Raw genomic sequence first — 8,618 nt, forward strand, 5'->3', positions numbered from 1 at the left:
ATGATGATATAATAATAATAATAATAAAAATTATAATAATAATTAGGGTGATAATAATATTGATAAAAATAATAAATATGTAATAATAATGATGATGATGATAATAGTAATAATAGTAATACAATTATTTTTACTATTATTATTATTATTATTATTATCCTTTTTTTATTATTATTATTATTATTATCTTTAATATTATTATTATCATTATTTTTGTCATTATTATTATTACTATTATTACTATCATCATTATTATTATTACTGTTATTATTATCATTATTATTATTATTATGATAATTGTAATGATAATAATAATAGTAATTATAATGATAATGATAATAATAATGTTAATAACGATAATAATGATAACAATGATAATTATGATGATGATGATGATGATGATGATGATAACAATAACAATAATAATAAAAAATAAAGAATAATAATATAATAGTAATAATAAATATAATAAAAAAATTTAAAAAATAATAAATAATAAAAAAAAATAAAAATAATAATAATAAAAAAAACTTAATAAAAAATAAAAATAATGAAAAATAAAAAAAAGATGACATTAATAATGATGAAATAATAATAAAAATTTGATAATAATAAATAAAAATAAATAATAATAATAAAATAATAAAAAATAAAAATAATAACAATAAAATTAAAAATATGAAAAAATAAAAATAATGATAATTATTATTATTATTATTTTAATTTTATTATTTTTATTATTATTATTTTTATTTTTATTATCATTATAATGAAAAAAAATAATTTATTTTATAATATAATAATAATAATAATAATAATAATAATAATTAATAAAAAAATAATAAAAATTGTAAACGTAAAAATAATATAATAGTAATAATAATATAAAAATAAAAATAAAAATAATAAAAATAAAAATAAAAAATAATAAAATAATAATAAAATAAAATAAAAGGGATGATATAATAATGAAAATAATGATAATAATGATAAAATAAAATAATAATAATAATAAAATAATCCAAAAATAAATAAAATAATAATAAAAAATAATAATAATAAAAATAAAATAAAAATAATAATAACGATAGAAATGATCTAAAAATCTACTCAAGGGAGAGCGACGCTCATGGAAGCTCGCGGGCCTTCCCCGCGCCTCCACCGGAACCCCCCGCCGCCCCGCCCCCCCCCGCCCGCCCCCCCCGCCGCCCCCCCGCCTCCCGCATTTCTATCGCCTCCGTCACACAACACCAGCAAAAAACCGCCTTGTCATCCCGGTGCTCGGACAAGAGGAAGAGTGATATCGCGTGACTCGTAAGATCAAATATCACCCTCGCCCGCCCACTCGTCCGCCCAAACGCTCGTCCAGCCTTGCCTCATCCTTCTATTTCATCCCTTTTGCTTCATCCTCGGCTCAGCTTGCACGCAATCATCGCCAACTTTCTCACGATCGGGGCAACGTGTCAACGTAGCGCATTTTTAATTGGGGGTCGAGGAACAAGATGGATGCTGGAGGTGTGTGTTCCCGAGCGAGAGGATTGGCGAGGGTCAAGGAGCTTTTGATGGGGGGGGGGGGGGGGGGGGGCGTTTCGCAGAGTTATTTCTTTTACAACTTTCTGTCTTTTGTTGTTGGGGGGATAAAGATTCTTTTTTTTTCTTCTTCCTTCTTTTTTGTACGTGTCATTTTCAAATCCTTTTTTTCTGTATGGACCAAACTTTTTTTTCATTATTTTGTACTTTCCATTGATTAAAAAAAAAAAAAAATCACACCCACGGAGACTGCACTCGCCTCCATAAATATTTCTCCATGGGTTTTTAAAAACCCCTGGATTTTTTCCCCAGTCACATCTTCGAGGCTAACAAGCGCCGCCGATTGAGAGTCGTTGCAGGTTTCAATGATGCAGGTGATGGTCGAGACATTTGGTCACGGAGGATCATTAAACACTCGTCCATCGTGCGCACACGTGTGTGTATGTGCTTGGACGTGTGGATTGTGTTGGGGACTGTTGTGAATGTATTATACAAGTTTGTAATGTGATATTCATATGGATTATATGTATTAAAAGGGTTTTATGTGTTTTTCTATCTATCTTTCTTTCTTTCTTTCTTTCTACCTCTTTATCTATCTATCCATCTTTTTTCTAACTATAAACACACAAACACACACATAAACACACAAACACAAACACACACACACACACACACACACACACTTTTAATATATATATATATATATAATATAATATAATAATATATATATATATATTAATATATATAATATAATTATATATTAATATAATGAAGTGATATTATTATTAATTATTATAATATATATATATATTTTTAATATATATAATATAATTTTATATATCTAACACCCCAAGACAAAACCATCCACACACACTGTGTGTGTGTGGTGTGCCATTGGCACGATTCATTAGTAGGGAGAAAACTCCCTATTTTTTTACATTTTCATCAAATTCCTTTAAACCAAAAGAGACTTTTTGGGTTTAATTTCATGCCATATAAAAAAAAATCAATATTCATTGAAATTTAATTTTGCAACAATTTCATCTCAACAGTGCATTCAACGATGCAAAATGGATGGACATTTTTGAAAATTGAGCTGAGAGTCTTATGCATACAATTTCTTGTTTTTGCAATCACTAACAAGTCAATTTTTTCCTCATCGATTCTCTTTTTTTTGGGCAATCCATGATTTATTTTTTATTCTCGAACATGAAAATATCACTCATACCTTATATCCATCGTACACTACATACTCTGAAACATGTAAAATGATGGTCGCGTGAGATATTGGTACCTTTCAAAATTGATACATATAATTTATAAACGATATCCCGTGTAATTATTATGCCTCTTCGTTCGTTATAGATGATACCAAAACAAAGAAAACCATAAATGCATATATACATAAGTAGATTAATAGGCACAAGCATTACCAAACGAATTAATCCATTAAAACATATGGAAATAGACTAATAGGTATTTCTGATAGGGTATGGACCCCTGTTTCTCACGAGCATTCGAATACCTAAAACAAAGAGAAACAAAAATAGAAGAAAAAAGAAGAAAAAAAAAAACGAGATACTAAAGACGAGGCCAAAAGAAAATTTAAATATCCCTTTCCGGGTTGGGTCATCCTCTCCTTCCCTCACCCCACTCCCCCTCTTCCCTTGCCCCCCACTCACCCCACTCCCTTACGTCATGCACCTGGCGTGAAGGGGCAGTAAATGACCAGGTACTTATTATGGCCCGGTGTTCGGCCGCCCAGGGCCCTCCGCTCGCGTGGAAGGAACTTCGAATCGAGTTGAGACGGTTTGCTGTAATTGGAGTTCGTTTTGCCTGTGTATATATCTATATATATAACAAATTATATATATATATATATTTTAAAATTATATATATATATATAATTTTATAATATATATATATATTTTTAAATATATATAATATTAATATATATATAAACAACACACACACACAACACACAAAACACACACACACCACACACCCCCAACACAACACACACACACACCACACAACAATAAAATTTATAATATATATATATTATAATTATATATATATATATATTATTTTAATATATTCATATGGTAATTTTATTTTTTTTGGTGTTGTGTGTGTGTGTGTGGTGTTGTGTGTTTGCGTGTTGTGTGTGTGTGTGAGGGTGTGTGTGTGTGTGTGTGTGTGTATGTGTGTGTGCATATATATCCACGAACACACACTGACACAGAGAAACTCTCTCACTCTCTCTCTCTCTCTCTCTCTCTCTCTCTCTCTCTCTCTCTCTCTCTCTCTCTCTCCCCCTCTCTCTCTCTTCTCTCTCCCCTCTTTTCTCTCTCTCTCTTTCTTCGCTCCCCTCCCTCTCTTTTCTTTCCAATTATCTATCCATTCATCTATCTATCTATCCATCCATCGATCTGTCTATCGATCTATCTATTTATCTATCTATATATCTATTTGTCTGTCTATCTATTTATCTATCTACCTATCTATCTATCTATCTATCTATCTTCTATCTATCTATCTATCTATCTAGCCATCTATCTATCTAGCCATCTAACCATCTGCCTGTTGCTGTCGTCTGTCTATCTGTCTATCTGTCTATCTGTCTATCTGTCTATCTGTCTGTTGTTTGTCGTCTGTCTGTCGTCTGTCTGTCTCCTGTCTTTGTCTGCTGTCTGTCTGTCGTCCGTCTGTCTGTCTCTCTCCCCGCCTGCTTGTCTGTCTGTCTGCTGTCTGTCCTCTGCGTTGTCTGTCTTTTGTCTTCTTCTTCGTCTGTCCTCTGCTGTTGTATATCTGTCTGTCTTCTGCATGCCGCCTGCCTCCCTTTTGTCTGTCTGTCTGCTATCTGTCACTTCCCTAGCACCTACCACCTATCATCTCCCCCCCTCTTCTCCCAGCTTCGTACCTGTATAAAAATGAAACTGATTTTCTTGACAGCCTTATTTCTGGCATCATTATCTTCCTCTGTTCTTATTCTATTTTTTTCCCTTTCTTTTTACCTCTTCTAAATATGTCCTCTATCTTTTAAGCTCATTAAATTGAACAAAAGGCTTTTCAGAAATGTTTCTCTTTTTTTCGTTTTTAAGGAAAAGAAAAAAAAATTGGCCCATATCCTTTTTTGAAAATTTTTTTCTAAAAGATTTTAATTCCGGGAAAAAGCTTTTACAATAATAAAGCCCTTTTTAGTTTTTTTTTTTACGACTTCGTATAAACTTTGTTCACAACAGATCTTACAGCAACAATACCAGTTAATTAGTTGTATTTTTTCGGTATTAGAAGATATAGAGTGTAAGAGGCAGAGAGAGAGAGAGAGAGAGAGAGAGAGAGAGAGAGAGAGAGAGAGAGAGAGAGGGAGAGGAGAGAGAGAAGAAAAGGGGGGTGTGTGTGTGTGTGTGTGTGTGTGTGTGTGTGTGGTGTGCGCGCGCGCGCGCGCGCGTGGGTGTGTGTGTATCTATACATTAAACACATTGGTGTGTGTATATAATTTTATATATATATATATATATTTAAATAATTATATAAATTTTAATTATATATATTATATATAATATACTGTGGGGGTGAAGCGCTTGTTGGTAGTATAATATAATTTAACGTAATACATGTTGGATATATGAATTATAATATATACATATACATATAATTATACCATATTTTATATATGTGTTATATATATTATATATATATATAATATATATATAATATAATATATATATAATATATATAATATATATAATATTATAATATAGTACATTTATTATATATATAATTTTATATAATATATATATATAATATATATATATATATATTTGTGTGTGTGGTGTGTGTGTGGTTGGTGTGTTTGTGGTGGTGGTGTGTGTGTTGTGTGTGTGTGTATGTATGTATGGTATGTGTGTGCTATGTTTATATGTGTGTATTCACACACACACACACACAACACACACACACACACACACACACACCCACAAAACCCACACACACCCCCACACACACAAACCACACACACAACACACACACACACACACACACACACACAAAACACACACACCACACACACCACACAACCACACCACACAATGTATTAGTAAGTATTAGATGTATGTAGTTGTATGATGTTTATGTATGTATTTTTTGTTTCATGTTTTATGTATGTATTAATAATAATTATATATTATATATATATATATATATTGGTTGTGGGGGTTGTGTGGGTGTGTGTGTGTGTGTTGTGTGTGGTGTGTGTTTTTGTGTGTGTGTGTGGTTGTGTGTGTGTTGGTGTGGGGTTGTGTTTGTGGGTGTGTGGTGTGTGTGTGGGGCCCGGGGCCGAATGGTTGAGCGTCGGGCTCAAAATGTCCGACGGGAATCTGAGTTCGAGGGTTCGAGTCCCGACCGCCGCGTTTTTTTCCCTTGGGGAAAGGGAAATTCACCTCGATTTCCTGCTAGCCACTGGGGGCCAGTCAGCTCAAATCATGGGTAAAAAAGAGATGGTGACTCGATAAAACACCCCGGGGGAAGGGAATGGCAAACCACCGCTCTAAATTTCTAAGGGAAAAAAAACATGGAAGCCCAGATCGCAAAACCCCGGGGCCGAAAGGTTTGAGCGTCGGGCACAAAAAAATGTCACGACGGCAAATTTAAATTCGAGGGTTCGAGTCCCCGGCGCGCGTTTTTTCCCTTGGGGGAAGGAAATTCCCTTGATTTCCTACCCACCACTGGGGGGCCAAGCCCGCCCAGTCAAGTGCTGATCCCCAAACCCGGGTAAATAGAGAGAATGATTACCCAAAAGGTACCCCGGGACCTCCGGGAAAGGAAAAAGGGACACTACCACTACTCACTCAAGAGCATCACAAACATGAAAACTACAATTAAGTATATGCTGTGACCACGGGGGGTCAGACAGAACCTACCCTTAAAAAAAAAGTGTGTTGTGTGTGTGTGTGTGGTGTTGTGTGTGTGTGTGTGTGGTGTGGTGTTGTGTGTTTTTATATACATATGTGTTATATATGTTAATATATATATAATATATATTATTATATAAATTTTATATATATATATATAAAATACATATATTATATATATAATATATATTTATAATATATAATATAATATTAATATATATATATATATATATACAATTAAGTATAATTTATTATATATATATATATATATATATATTATATAAAATATAATATATATAATATATATATTAAAATTTGTGTGTGTGTTTGTGTTGGTGTGTGTGTGGGGGGTGGTGTGTGGGGTGGGTTGTTTTTTATATCCTTAATTTAAACATCGATTGTCTATCTATTATTATCTCCTATCTCTTCACCAAACTTTCCTCCCCCCTTTTCCTCCCCCCTAAACAAACCCCATCAGCACTGATAAAAATAAGGGTAAAAAAAAACCCAAAGGGGAGTCGGCACAAAAAGATAAGAAAATTTGGTAGACTGATGTTTTTTGGGAATGTTTCCCCAAAAACTCTTCGTAAAACTGAACAACCGGTAACTCAGAAGGACGTGTATATACTGTATGTGAATGAAGGAAATGTTTACTTCTATTCTGTAATGGGCATAAAAGTGATCTGGAGAACGTGTCTTGTAAGTATAAATATATGCGACAAGATGTGTTTTGTACACAGAATCACATACAAGACTATATAAACGACGCAAGTACTTGCTATAAAGCATAAATACAAAATAAGCAACATATTTGGGTATTCCCGAATCTTATGATAATAGCCGATAACAATGGAAATATCCAGCCCCGTTTTGTGGAGTGGTGTGTTGGTGTTGTTGTGTGTGTGTGTGGTGTGTGTGTGTGTGTGTGTGTGTGTGTGTGTGTGTGTGTGTGTGTGTGACTGTATATATGTATAGCTCTTCATCTGTGTGTATGTAAAAGTATGTATGCACACCGTTATCTACGCATTTATTACCCCCTCAAAAAGAAACCCCCGCTCAGGCCCCCCCTCCAAAACAAACTCCCCCAAAGACCTTTTTACCCCCCCCCCCCACCCCCCCCCCAGTTTTTTCCTTCCCGGATTCTCCGAATGTCTTTGAGCCTTCCCTTGGGCCTCATCCAAATTTAATAAATCTGACAATCGCTCCTCCCCCTTACCAAAGGGACTTCACAGGGGGAAATGTAGCGTCTCCTTGGCTCTCTTCTGAAGACGCTCCCTCTCTCTATCTGATCCTTGGGACGCGTCGGCTCATTCTTCGCCCTTTTTTTTTTTTTTTTGCGTTTTCTTAGCTTTTTTAGCCTTTTTTAGACTTTTTTGTGTTTTCTTTGTTTGGCTTTAATGTTTTTTTTTTTGTTTTATGTAGGTTGTTTCTATACCTGTTCGTTTTTTTTTTTTTGTTATTCAAGATCATTGTTTTTTATGTATCATCCATCTGGATGCTGTTCTTCCTGCTAGCCTATTTACTTATATGTTTACATGTGTATCTGTTATCTCTCCGTCAACCTATCCATCTATCTATCCACAGATAATAGATAGATAGCTGGATAGATAGATAGATAGATAGAAATAGATAGAGAGAGAGAGAGAGAGAGAGAGAGAGAGAGAGAGAGAGAGAGAGACAGACAGACAGACAACAGACAGACAGATAGAAAATAGATAGATATAGATAGTAGTAGGGATGTAGATAGAAGTTTTGATGATAGATATTATGTAGATAGATAATTGATAGTAGTGTTTGGCATCATAAGATGAAAAAATAGATATATGGGTAGAGAGAGAGCGAGAGAGATGAGTGTGTTGTTTGTATGTGTGTGTGTGGGTGTGTGGGTGTGTATGTATTAATGTATGTATGTATGTATGTATGTATTTATGTATGTATGTATGTATGTGTGTGTGTGTTGTGGTGTGTGTGTGTGTGGTGTGGTGTGGTGTTTGGTTGTATGTATGAAAAGTGTATGTGTGTGTTGTGGTGTGTGTTGTGTGTATGTATGTATGTATGTAGTAGTATGATGTTGTATGTATGTATGTATGTTGTATATGTAGTATTTGTGGTTGTGTTGTGTGTTATAATATATTATATATATATATATATAATATATATTATATTTATATT

Source organism: Penaeus monodon, chromosome 9, assembly GCF_015228065.2.
Source record: "Penaeus monodon isolate SGIC_2016 chromosome 9, NSTDA_Pmon_1, whole genome shotgun sequence".
Taxonomy (NCBI): Eukaryota; Metazoa; Arthropoda; class Malacostraca; order Decapoda; family Penaeidae; genus Penaeus; species Penaeus monodon.